The sequence below is a fragment of the Danio rerio genome, chromosome 8, assembly GCF_052040795.2.
Source record: "Danio rerio strain M-AB ecotype USA chromosome 8, GRCz13ab, whole genome shotgun sequence".
NCBI classification, from domain to species: domain Eukaryota; kingdom Metazoa; phylum Chordata; class Actinopteri; order Cypriniformes; family Danionidae; genus Danio; species Danio rerio.
Genome location: NC_141028.1, coordinates 39,252,261 through 39,265,693, shown reverse-complemented (window position 1 = coordinate 39,265,693; position 13,433 = coordinate 39,252,261).

Here is a 13,433-nt window from a genome sequence, read left to right as displayed (position 1 = left end):
CCTCTGACCCCAGCAAGCTACCCAGGGGTCCACTTGTATCCCTGGACTTGCAGTATAGGCCCCAGGGTGCCCCCTGGCCCTCTACCTAGGGGCCTCTGACCCCATATAGCTACCAAGGGTCCACCTCTCTCCCTGGACTTGCAGTATAGGCCCCAGTGTGCCCCATGGCCCTCCACCTAAGGGCCTCTGACCCCTGCAAACTACGCAGGGGTCCACCTCTCTCCCTAGACTTGCAGTAGAGGCCCCAGGGTGCCCCCTGGCCTTCTACCTAGGGGCCTCTGACCCCAGCAAGCTACGCAGGGGTCTACCTCTCTCCCTGGACTTGCAGTATAGGCCCCAGGGTATCCCCTTGGCCCTCCACCTAAGGGCCTCTGATCCCTGCAAGCCACCCAGGGGTCCACCTCTTTCCCTGGACTAGCAGTAGAGGCCCCAGGGTGCCCCCTGGCCTTCTACCTAGGGGCATCTGACCCCAGCAAGCTACCCAGGGGTCTACCTCTTTCCCTGGACAAAAAGTATAGGCCTTAGGGTGCCCCCTTGCCCTCCACCTAGTGGCCTCTGACCCCAGCATGCTACCCAGGGGTCAACCTCTCTCCCTGGACTTGCAGCACAGGCCCCAGGGTGAGCCCTGGCCCTCCACATAGGGGCCTAAGACCCCAGCAAGCTACCCTGTGGTCCACCTCTCACCCTGGACTTGCAGTATAGGCCCTAGGGTGCCCTCTGGAGCTTAACCTAGGGGATTCTGACCCCAGCAAGCTACCCAGGGGTCCACCTCTGTCCCTGGACTTGCAGTAGAGGCCCCAGGGTGCCCCTGGCCCTTCACCTAGGGGCCTCTGACCCCAGCAGGCTACCCACGGGTCCACCTCTCTCCCTGGACTTGCAGGATAGGCCCCAGGGTGCCCCCTGGCCCTACACCTAGGGACCTCTGACCCCAGCAAGCTACCCAGGGGTCCACTTGTATCCCTGGACTTGCAGTATAGGCCCCAGGGTGCCCCCTGGCCCTCTACCTAGGGGCCTCTGAACCCCTCAAGCTACCAAGGGGTCCACCTCTCTCCCTGGACTTGCAGTATAGGCCCCAGGGTGCCCCATGGCCCTGCACATAGGGGCCTCTGACCCCAGCAGGCTACCCACGGGTCCACCTCTCTCCCTGGACTTGCAGTATAGGCCCCAGGGTGCCCCATGGCCCTCCACCTAAGGGCCTCTGACCCCTGCAAGCTACCCAGGGGTCCACCTCTCTCCCTGGACTTGCAGTAGAGGCCCTATGGTGCCCCCTGGCCCTCCACCTAGGGGCCTAAGACGCCAGCAAGCTACCCAGGGGACCACCTCTCTCCCTGGACTTGCAGCACAGGCCCCAGGGTGAGCCTTGGCCCTCCATCTAGGGGCCTCTGACCCCTGCAAGCCACCCAGGGGTCCAACTCCCTCCCTGGACTTGCAGTAGAGGCCCCAGGGTGCTCCCTGGCCCTCCACCTAGGGGCCTCTGACCCCAGCAAATTACCCAGGGGTCCACCTCTCAGCCTGGACTTGCAGTATAGGCCCTAGGGTGCCCACAGGCCCTCCACCTAGGGGCCTCTGAACCCTGCAAGCTACCCAGGGGTCCACCTCTCTCCCTGGACTTGCAGTAGAGGCCCCAGGGTGCCCACAGGCCCTCCACCTAAGGGCCTGAGACCCCTGCAAGCTACCCAGAGGTCCACCTCTCTCCCTGGACTTACAGTAGAGATCCCAGGGTGCTCCCTTGCCCTCCACCTACGGGCCTCTGACCCCAGCAAGCTACCCAGGGGTCCACCTCTCTCCCTGTTCTCACAGTATAGGCTCCAGGGTGCCTTCTGGCTCTCCACCTAGGGGCCTCGGACCCCAGCAAATTACTCAGGGGTCCACCTCTCTTCCTGGACTTGCAGTATAGGCCCTATGTTAACCCCTGGCCCTCCACCTAGTGGCCTAAGACGCCACCAAGAAACCCAGGGGACCAGCTCTCTCCCTGGACTTGCAGCACAGGCCCCAGGGTGAGCCTTGGCCCGCCACCTAGGGGCCTCTGACCCCAGCAAGCCACCCAGGGGTCCAACTCCCTCCCTGGACTTGCAGTAGAGGCCCCAGGGTGCCCCCTGGCCCTCCACCTAGGGGCCTCAGACCCCAGCAAGTTACTCAGGGGTCCACCTCTCTCCCTGGACTTGCGGTAGAGGCCCCAGGGTGCCCCCTGGCCCTCCACCTAGGGGCCTCAGACCCCAGCAAGTTACTCAGGGGTCCACCTCTCTCCCTGGACTTGCTGTATAGGCCCTAGGGTGCCCCCTGGCCCTCCACCTAGGGGCCTAAGACACCAGCAAGCTACCCAGGGGTCCACCTCTCTCCCTGAACTTGCAGTATAGGCCCTAGGGTGCCCCCTGGCCCCCCACCTAGGGGCCTAAGACACCAGCAAGCTACCCAGGGGTCCACCTCTCTCCCTGGACTTGCAGTAGAGGCCAAAGGGTGCCCTCTTGCCTTCTACCTAAGGGCCTCTGACCCCAGTAAGCCACCCAGGGGTCCACCTCTCTCCCTGGACTTGCAGTAGAGGCCCCAGTGTGCCCCCTTGCCTTCTCCCTAGGGCCCTCTGACCCCAGCAAGCTACCCAGGGGTCCACTTCTCTCCCTGGACTTTCAGCATAGGCCACAAGGTGAGCCTTGGCCCTCCACCTAGGGGCCTAAGACCCCAGCAAGCTACCCAGGGGTCCAACTGTCTCACTGGACTTGCAGTAGAGGCCCCAGGTGCCCCTTGGCCTTCTACCTAGGGGCTTCTGACCCCAGCAAGTTACTCAGCGGTCCACCTCTCTCCCTGGACTTGCAGTATAGGCCCTATGGTGCCCCCTGGCCTTCTACCTAGGGGCCTCTGACCCCAGCAAGCCACCCAAAGGTCCACCTCTCTCCCTGGACTTGCAACAGAGGCCCAAGAGTGCCCCCTGGCCCTTCACCTAGGGACCTCTGACCCCAGCATGCTGCCCAGGGGTCCACCTCTCTTCTTGGACTTGCAGTAGATGCCCCAGGGTGCCCGCAGGCCCTCCACCTAAGGGCCTCTGACCCCTACAAGCTACCCAGGGGTCCACCTCTTTCCTTGGACTTGTAGTATAGGCCCCAGTGTGCCCCTTGGCCATCCACCTAGGGGCCTCTGACCCCAGCAGGCTACCCACGGGTCCACCTCACCCCTGGACTTGCAGAGTAGGCCCCAGGGTGCCCCCTGGCCCTCCACCTAGGGGCCTCTGACCCCAGGATGCTACCTAGCGGTCCACATCTCACCCTGGACTTGCAGCACAGGCCCAAGGGTGAGGCCTGGCCCTCCACATAGGGGCCTAAGACCCCAGCAAGCTACCCTGTGGTCCACCTCTCTCCCTGGACTTGCAGTTTAGGTCCCAGGTTGCCCCCTTGCCCTCCACCCAGGGGTCTCTGACCCCAGCAAGCTACCCAGGGGTCCACCTCTTTCCTTGGACTTGTAGTAGAGGCCCCAGTGTGCCCCTTGGCCATCCACCTAGGGGCCTCTGACCCCAGCAGGCTACCCACGGGTCCACCTCACCCCTGGACTTGCAGAGTAGGCCCCAGGGTGCCCCCTGGCCCTCCACCTAGGGGCCTCTGACCCCAGGATGCTACCTAGCGGTCCACATCTCACCCTGGACTTGCAGTATAGGACCTAGGGTTTCAGCTGGAGCTCCACCTACGGGCCTAAGACCCCAGCAAGCTACCCAGGGGTCCACCTCTTTCCTTGGACTTTTAGTATAGGCCCCAGGGTGCCTTCTGCCCGTCCACCTAAGGGCCTAAGACCCCAGCAAGCTACACAGGGTTCCACATCTCTCCCTGGACTTGCAGTAGAGGCCCCAGGGTGCCCACAGGCCCTCTACCTAGGGGCCTATGACCCTTGCAAGTTACCCAGGGCTCCACAACTCTCCCTGGACTTGCAGTAGAGGCCCCAGGGTGCCCCCTGGCCCTCCAGCTAGGGGCCTCTGACCCCAACAAGTTACTCAGGGGTCCACCTTTCTCCCTGGACTTGCTGTATTGGCCCTAGGGTGCACCCTGGCCCTCCACCTAGGGGCCTCTAACTCCAGCAGGCTACCCACGGGTCCACCTCTCTCCCTGGACTTGTAGGATAGGCCCCAGGGTGCCCCCTGGCCCTACAACTAGGGGCCTCTGACCCCTGCAAGTTACCCAGGCCTCCACAACTCTCCCTGGACTTGCAGTAGAGGCCCCAGGGTGCCCCCTGGCCCTCCACATAGGGGCCTCTGACCCCAGCAGGCTACCCACGGGTCCACCTCTCTCCCTGGACTTGAAGGATAGGCCCCACGGTGCCCCCTGGCCCTACACCTAGGGACCTCTGACCCCAGCAAGCTACCCAGGGGTCCACTTGTATCCCTGGACTTGCAGTATAGGCCCCAGGGTGCCCCCTGGTCCTCTACCTAGGGGCCTCTGACCCCATATAGCTACCAAGGGGTCCACCTCTCTCCCTGGACTTGCAGTATAGGCCCCAGGGTTCCCCATGGCCCTCCACCTAAGGGCCTCTGACCCCTGCAAACTACCCAGGGGTCCACCTCTCTCCCTAGACTTGCAGTAGAGGCCCCAGGGTGCCCCCTGGCCTTCTACCTAGGGGCCTCTGACCCCAGCAAGCTACCCAGGGGTCCACCTCTGTCCCTGGACTTGCAGTAGAGGCCCCAGGGTGCCCCCTTGCCCTCCACCTAGAGGCCTCTGACCCCAGCAAGCCACCCAGGGGTCCACCTCTCTCCCTGGACTTGCAGTAAAGGCCCCAGGGTGCCCCCTGGCCCTACACCTATCGACCTCTGACCCCAGCAAATTACCCAGGGGTCCACCTCTCAGCCTGGACTTGCAGTATAGGCCCTAGGGTGCCCACAGTCCCTCCACCTAGGGGCCTCTGAACCCTGCAAGCTACCCAGGGGTCCACCTCTCTCCCTGGACTTGCAGGATAGGCCCCACGGTGCCCCCTGGCCCTACACCTAGGGACCTCTGACCCCAGCAAGCTACCCAGGGGTCCACTTGTATCCCTGGACTTGCAGTATAGGCCCCAGGGTGCCCCCTGGTCCTCTACCTAGGGGCCTCTGACCCCATATAGCTACCAAGGGGTCCACCTCTCTCCCTGGACTTGCAGTATAGGCCCCAGGATTCCCCATGGCCCTCCACCTAAGGGCCTCTGACCCCTGCAAACTACCCAGGGGTCCACCTCTTTCCCTAGACTTGCAGTAGAGGCCCCAGGGTGCCCCCTGGCCTTCTACCTAGGGGCCTCTGACCCCAGCAAGCTACCCAGGGGTCCACCTCTGTCCCTGGACTTGCAGTAGAGGCCCCAGGGTGCCCCCTTGCCCTCCACCTAGAGGCCTCTGACCCCAACAAGCCACCCAGGGGTCCACCTCTCTCCCTGGACTTGCAGTAATATCCCCAGGGTGCCCCCTGGCCCTACACCTATCGACCTCTGACCCCAGCAAATTACCCAGGGGTTCACCTCTCAGCCTGGACTTGCAGTATAGGCCCTAGGGTGCCCACAGTCCCTCCACCTAGGGGCCTCTGAACCCTGCAAGCTACCCAGGGGTCCACCTCTCTCCCTGGACTTGCAGTAGAGGCCCCAGGGTGCCCACAGGCCCTCCACCTAAGGGCCTCAGATCCCTGCAAGCTACCCAGAGGTCCACCTGTCTCCCTGGACTTACAGTAGTGATCCCAGGGTGCTCCCTTGCCCTCCACCTACGGGCCTCTGACCCCAGCAAGCTACCCAGGGGTCCACCTCTCTCCCTGTTCTCACAGTATAGGCTCCAGGGTGCCTTCTGGCTCTCCACCTAGGGGCCTCTGACCCCAGCAAATTACTCAGGGGTCCACCTCTCTTCCTGGACTTGCAGTATAGGCCCTATGTTAACCCCTGGCCCTCCACCTAGGGGCCTAAGACGCCAGCAAGATACCCAGGGGACCACCTCTCTCCCTGGACTTGCAGCACAGGCCCCAGGGTGAGCCTTGGCCCGCCACCTAGGGGCCTCTGACCCCAGCAAGCCACCCAGGGGTCCAACTCCCTCCCTGGACTTGCAGTAGAGGCCCCAGGGTGCCCCCTGGCCCTCCACCTAGGGGCCTCAGACCCCAGCAAGTTACTCAGGGGTCCACCTCTCTCCCTGGACTTGCGGTAGTGGCCCTAGGGTGCCCCCTGGCCCTCCACCTAGGGGCCTAAGACACCAGCAAGCTACCCAGGGGTCCACCTCTCTCCCTGAACTTGCAGTATAGGCCCTAGGGTGCCCCCTGGCCCTCCACCTAGGGGCCTAAGACACCAGCAAGCTACCCAGGGGTCCACCTCTCTCCCTGGACTTGCAGTAGAGGCCAAAGGGTGCCCTCTTGCCTTCTACCTAGGGGCCTCTGACCACAGTAAGCCACCCAGGGGTCCACCTCTCTCCCTGGACTTGCAGTAGAGGCCCCAGTGTGCCCCCTTGCCTTCTCCCTAGGGCCCTCTGACCCCAGCAAGCTACCCAGGGGTCCACTTCTCTCCCTGGACTTTCAGCATAGGCCACAAGGTGAGCCTTGGCCCTCCACCTAGGGGCCTAAGACCCCAGCAAGCTACCCAGGGGTCCAACTGTCTCACTGGACTTGCAGTAGAGGCCCCAGGTGCCCCCTGGCCTTCTACCTAGGGGCTTCTGACCCCAGCAAGTTACTCAGCGGTCCACCTCTCTCCCTGGACTTGCAGTATAGGCCCTATGGTGCCCCCTGGCCTTCTACCTAGGGGCCTCTGACCCCAGCAAGCCACCCAAAGGTCCACCTCTCTCCCTGGACTTGCAACAGAGGCCCAAGGGTGCCCCCTGGCCCTTCACCTAGGGACCTCTGACCCCAGCATGCTACCCAGGGGTCCACCTCTCTTTTTGGACTTGCAGTAGATGCCCCAGGGTGCCCGCAGGCCCTCCACCTAGGGGCCTCTGACCCCTACAAGCTACCCAGGGGTCCACCTCTCTCCCTGGACTTGCAGTTTAGGTCCCAGGTTGCCCCCTTGCCCTCCACCCAGGGGTCTTTGACCCCAGCAAGCTACCCAGGGGTCCACCTCTTTCCTTGGACTTGTAGTATAGGCCCCAGTGTGCCCCTTGGCCATCCACCTAGGGGCCTCTGACCCCAGCAGGCTACCCACGGGTCCACCTCACCCCTGGACTTGCAGAGTAGGCCCCAGGGTGCCCCCTGGCCCTCCACCTAGGGGCCTCTGACCCCAGGATGCTACCTAGCGGTCCACATCTCACCCTGGACTTGCAGTATAGGACCTAGGGTTTCAGCTGGACCTCCACCTACGGGCCTAAGACCCCAGCAAGCTACCCAGGGGTCCACCTCTTTCCTTGGACTTTTAGTATAGGCCCCAGGGTGCCTTCTGCCCGTCCACCTAAGGGCCTAAGACCCCAGCAAGCTACACAGGGTTCCACATCTCTCCCTGGACTTGCAGTAGAGGCCCCAGGGTGCCCACAGGCCCTCTACCTAGGGGCCTATGACCCCTGCAAGTTACCCAGGGCTCCACAACTCTCCCTGGACTTGCAGTAGAGGCCCCAGGGTGCCCCCTGGCCCTCCACCTAGGGGCCTCTGACCCCAACAAGTTACTCAGGGGTCCACCTTTCTCCCTGGACTTGCTGTATTGGCCCTAGGGTGCACCCTGGCCCTCCACCTAGGGGCCTCTAACTCCAGCAGGATACCCACGGGTCCACCTCTCTCCCTGGACTTGTAGGATAGGCCCCAGGGTGCCCCCTGGCCCTACAACTAGGGGCCTCTGACCCCTGCAAGTTACCCAGGGCTCCACAACTCTCCCTGGACTTGCAGTAGAGGCCCCAGGGTGCCCCCTGGCCCTCCACATAGGGGCCTCTGACCCCAGCAGGCTACCCACGGGTCCACCTCTCTCCCTGGACTTGCAGGATAGGCCCCACGGTGCCCCCTGGCCCTACACCTGGGGACCTCTGACCCCAGCAAGCTACCCAGGGGTCCACTTGTATCCCTGGACTTGCAGTATAGGCCCCAGGGTGCCCCCTAGTCCTCTACCTAGGGGCCTCTGACCCCATATAGCTACCAAGGGGTCCACCTCTCTCCCTGGACTTGCAGTATAGGCCCCAGGGTTCCCCATGGCCCTCCACCTAAGGGCCTCTGACCCCTGCAAACTACCCAGGGGTCCACCTCTCTCCCTAGACTTGCAGTAGAGGCCCCAGGGTGCCCCCTGGCCTTCTACCTAGGGGCCTCTGACCCCAGCAAGCTACGCAGGGGTCTACCTCTCTCCCTGGACTTGCAGTATAGGCCCCAGGGTGCCCCATGGCCCTCCATCTAAGGGCCTATGACCCCTGCAAGCTACCCAGGGGTCCACCTCTGTCCCTGGACTTGCAGTAGAGGCCCCAGGGTGCCCCCTTGCCCTCCACCTAGAGGCCTCTGACCCCAGCAAGCCACCCAGGGGTCCACCTCTCTCCCTGGACTTGCAGTAAAGGCCCCAGGGTGCCCCCTGGCCCTCTACCTAGGGGCCTCTGACCCCAGCAAGCTACCCAGGGGTCTACCTCTCTCCCTGGACTTGCAGTATAGGCCCCAGGGTGCCCCATGGCCCTCCACCTAGGGGCCTCTGACCCCTGCAAGCTACCCAGGGGTCCACCTCTCTCCCTGGACTTGCAGTGGAGGCCCCAGGGTGCCCCCTTGCCCTCCACCTAGTTGCCTCTGACCCCAGCAAGACACCCAGGGGTCCACCTCTCTCCCTGGACTTACAGTAGTGGCCCCAGGGTACCCCCTGGCCTTCTACCTAGGGGCCTCTGTCCCCAGCAAGCTACCCAGGGGTCTACCTCTTTCCCTGGACATAAAGTGTAGGCCTTAGGGTGCCCCCTGGCCCTCCACCTAGTGGCCTCTGACCCCAGCATGCTACCCAGGGGTCCACCTCTCTCCCTGGACTTGCAGTAGAGGCCCCATGGTGCCCCCTGGCCCTCCACCTAGGGGCCTCTGACCCCTGCAAGTTACCCAGGGCTCCACAACTCTCCCTGGACTTGCAGTAGAGGCCCCAGGGTGCCCCCTGGCCCTCCAGCTAGGGGCCTCTGACCCCTGCAAGTTACCCAGGGCTCCACAACTCTCCCTGGACTTGCAGCACAGGCCCCAGGGTGAGCCCTGGCCCTCCACATAGGGGCCCCTGAACCCAGCAAGCTACCCAGGGGTCCACCTGTCTGCCTGGACTTGCAGTAGAGAGCCCAGGGTGCCCCCTGGAGCTCCACCTAGGGGCCTAAGACCCCAGCAAGCTACCCAGGTGTCCACCTCTCTCCCCGGACTTGCAGTGGAGGCCCCAGGGTGCTCCCTTGCCCTACACCTAGGGGCCTCTGTTCCCTGCAAGCTACCCACGGATCCACCTCTCTCCCTGAACTTGCAGTAGAGGCCCCAGGGTGCCTCCTGGCCCTACACTTAGGGGCCTCTGACCCCAGCAAGCTACCCATGGGTCCACCTCTCTCCCTGGACTTGCAGTATAGGCCCCAGGGTGCCCCATGGCCCTCCACCTAAGGGCCTCTGACCCCTGCAAGCCACCCAGGGGTCCACCTCTTTCCCTGGACTTGCAGTAGAGGCCCCAGGGTGACCACTGGCCTTCTACCTAGGGGCCTCTGACCCCAGCAAGCTACCCAGGGGTCAACCTCTCTCCCTGGACTTGCAGTATAGGCCCCAGGGTGCCCCATGGCCCTCCACCTAATGGCCTCTGACCCCTGCAAGCTACCCAGGGGTCCACCTCTCTGCCTGGACTTGCAGTAAATAGCCCAGGGTGCCCCCTGGAGCTCCACCTAGGGGCCTAAGACCCCAGCAAGCTACCCAGGTGTCCACCTCTCTCCCTGGACTTGCAGTGGAGGCCCCAGGGTGCTCCCTTGCCCTACACCTAGGGGCCTCTGTTCCCTGCAAGCTACCCACGGATCCACCTCTCTCCCTGAACTTGCAGTAGAGGCCCCAGGGTGCCCCCTGGCCCTACACCTAGGGACCTCTGACCCCAGCAAGCTACCCACGGGTCCACCTCTCTCCCTGGACTAGCAGTATAGGCCCCAGGGTGCCCCATGGCCCTCCACCTAAGGGCCTCTGACACCTGCAAGCTACCCAGGGGTCCACCTCTCTCCCTGGACTTGCAGTAGAGGCCCCAGGGTGCCCCCTTGCCCTCCACCTAGCGGCCTCCGACCCCAGCAAGCCACCCAGGGGTCCACCTCTTTCCCTGGACTTGCAGTAGAGGCCCCAGGGTGCCCACTGGCCTTCTACCTAGGGGCCTCTGACCCCAGCAAGCTACCCAGGAGTCAACCTCTCTCCCTGGACTTGCAGTATAGGCCCCAGGGTGCCCCATGGCCCTCCACCTAATGGCCTCTGACCCCTGCAAGCTACCCAGGGGTCCACCTCTCTACCTGGACTTGCATTAGAGGCCCCAAGGTGCCCCCTTGCCGTCCACCTAGGGGCCTCCGACCCCAGCAAGCCACCCAGGGGTCCACCTCTCTCCCTGCACTTCCAGTAGAGGCCCCAGGGTACCCCCTGGCCTTCTACCTAGGGGCCTCTGACCCCAGCAAGCTACCCAGGGGTCTACCTCTTTCCCTGGACATAAAGTATAGGCCTTAGGGTGCCCCCTGGCCCTCCGCCTAGGGGCCTCTGACCCCAGCAGGCTACCCACGGGTCCACCTCTCTCCCTGGACTTGCAGTTTAGGCCCAAGGGTGCCCCCTGGCCCTACACCTAGGGGCCTCTGACTACAGCAAGCTACCCAGGGGTCCATTTCTATCCCTGGACTTGCAGTATAGGCTCCAGGGTGCCTTTTACCCCTCCACCTAGGGGCCTAAGACCCCAGCAAGCTACCCACGGGTCCACCTCTCTCCCTGGACTTGCAGGATAGGCCCCAGGGTGCCCCATGGCCCTCCACCTAAGGGCCTCTGACCCCTGCAAGCCACCCAGGGGTCCACCTCTTTCCCTGGACTTGCAGTAGAGGCCCCAGGGTGACCACTGGCCTTCTACCTAGGGGCCTCTGACCCCAGCAAGCTACCCAGGGGTCAACCTCTCTCCCTGGACTTGCAGTATAGGCCCCAGGGTGCCCCATGGCCCTCCACCTAATGGCCTCTGACCCCTGCAAGCTACCCAGGGGTCCACCTCTCTGCCTGGACTTGCAGTAAATAGCCCAGGGTGCCCCCTGGAGCTCCACCTAGGGGCCTAAGACCCCAGCAAGCTACCCAGGTGTCCACCTCTCTCCCTGGACTTGCAGTGGAGGCCCCAGGGTGCTCCCTTGCCCTACACCTAGGGGCCTCTGTTCCCTGCAAGCTACCCACGGATCCACCTCTCTCCCTGAACTTGCAGTAGAGGCCCCAGGGTGCCCCCTGGCCCTACACCTAGGGACCTCTGACCCCAGCAAGCTACCCACGGGTCCACCTCTCTCCCTGGACTTGCGGTATAGGCCCCAGGGTGCCCCATGGCCCTCCACCTAAGGGCCTCTGACACCTGCAAGCTACCCAGGGGTCCACCTCTCTCCCTGGACTTGCAGTAGAGGCCCCAGGGTGCCCCCTTGCCCTCCACCTAGCGGCCTCCGACCCCAGCAAGCCACCCAGGGGTCCACCTCTTTCCCTGGACTTGCAGTAGAGGCCCCAGGGTGCCCACTGGCCTTCTACCTAGGGGCCTCTGACCCCAGCAAGCTACCCAGGAGTCAACCTCTCTCCCTGGACTTGCAGTATAGGCCCCAGGGTGCCCCATGGCCCTCCACCTAATGGCCTCTGACCCCTGCAAGCTACCCAGGGGTCCACCTCTCTACCTGGACTTGCATTAGAGGCCCCAAGGTGCCCCCTTGCCGTCCACCTAGGGGCCTCCGACCCCAGCAAGCCACCCAGGGGTCCACCTCTCTCCCTGCACTTCCAGTAGAGGCCCCAGGGTACCCCCTGGCCTTCTACCTAGGGGCCTCTGACCCCAGCAAGCTACCCAGGGGTCTACCTCTTTCCCTGGACATAAAGTATAGGCCTTAGGGTGCCCCCTGGCCCTCCGCCTAGGGGCCTCTGACCCCAGCAGGCTACCCACGGGTCCACCTCTCTCCCTGGACTTGCAGTTTAGGCCCAAGGGTGCCCCCTGGCCCTACACCTAGGGGCCTCTGACTACAGCAAGCTACCCAGGGGTCCATTTCTATCCCTGGACTTGCAGTATAGGCTCCAGGGTGCCTTTTACCCCTCCACCTAGGGGCCTAAGACCCCAGCAAGCTACCCACGGGTCCACCTCTCTCCCTGGACTTGCAGGATAGGCCCCAGGGTGCCCCCTGGCCCTACACCTAGGGGCCTCTGACCCCAGCCAGCTACCCAGTGGTCCACCTCTCTCTCTGGACTTGCAGTATAGGCCCTAGGGTGCCCCCCTGGAGCTCCACCTAGGGGCCTAAGACCCCAGCAAGCTACCCAGGTGTCCACCTCTCTCCCTGGACTTGCAGTAGAGGCCCAAGGGTGCCCCCTTGCCCTCCACCTAGGGGCCCAAGACCCCCGCAAGCTACCCAGGTGTCCACCTCTCTCCCTGGACTTGCAGTGGAGGCCCCAGGGTGCTCCCTTGCCCTACACCTAGGGGCCTCTGACCCCAACAAGCTACCCAGGGATCCACCTCTCTCCCTGGACTTGCAGTATAGGCCCCAGGGTGCCCCCTGGCCCTACACCTAGGGGCCTCTGACTCCAGCAAGCTACCCATGGGTCCACCTCTCTCCCTGGACTTGCAATATAGGCCCCAGGGTGCCCCATGGCCCTCCACCTAAGGGCCTCTGACCCCTGCAAGCTACCCAGGGGTCCACCTCTCTCCCTGGACTTGCAGTAGAGGCCCCAGGGTGCCCTCTTGCCCTCCACCTAGCGGCCTCCGACCCCAGCAAGCCACCCAGGGGTCCACCTCTCTCCCTGGACTTGCAGTAGAGGCCCCAGGGTGCCCCCTGGCCTTCTACCTAGGGGCCTCTGACCCCAGCAAGCTACCCAGGGGTCAACCTCTCTCCCTGGACTTGCAGTACAGGCCCCAGGGTGCCCCCTTGCCCTCCACCTAGGGGCCTCTGACCCCAGCAAGCCACCCAGGGGTCCACCTCTCTCCCTGGACTTGCAGTAGAGGCCCCAGGGTACCCCCTGGCCTTCTACCTAGGGGCCTCTGACCCCAGCAAGCTACCCAGGGGTCTACCTCTTCCCTGGACATAAAGTATAGGCCTTAGGGTGCCCACTGGCCCTCCACCTAGGGGCCTCTGACCCCAGCAGGCAACCCACGGGTCCACCTCTCTCCCTGAACTTGTAGGTTAGGCCCCAGGGTGCCCCCTGTTCCTACACCTAGGGGCCTCTGACTACAGCAAGCTACCCAGGGGTCCATTTCTATCCCTGGACTTGCAGTATAGGCCCCAGGGTGCCCCCTGGCCTTCTACCTAGGGGCCTCTGACCCCAGCAAGCTACCCAGGGGTCAACCTCTCTCCCTGGACTTGCAGCACTAGCCCCAGGGTGAGCCCTGGCCCTCCACATAGGGGCCCCTGA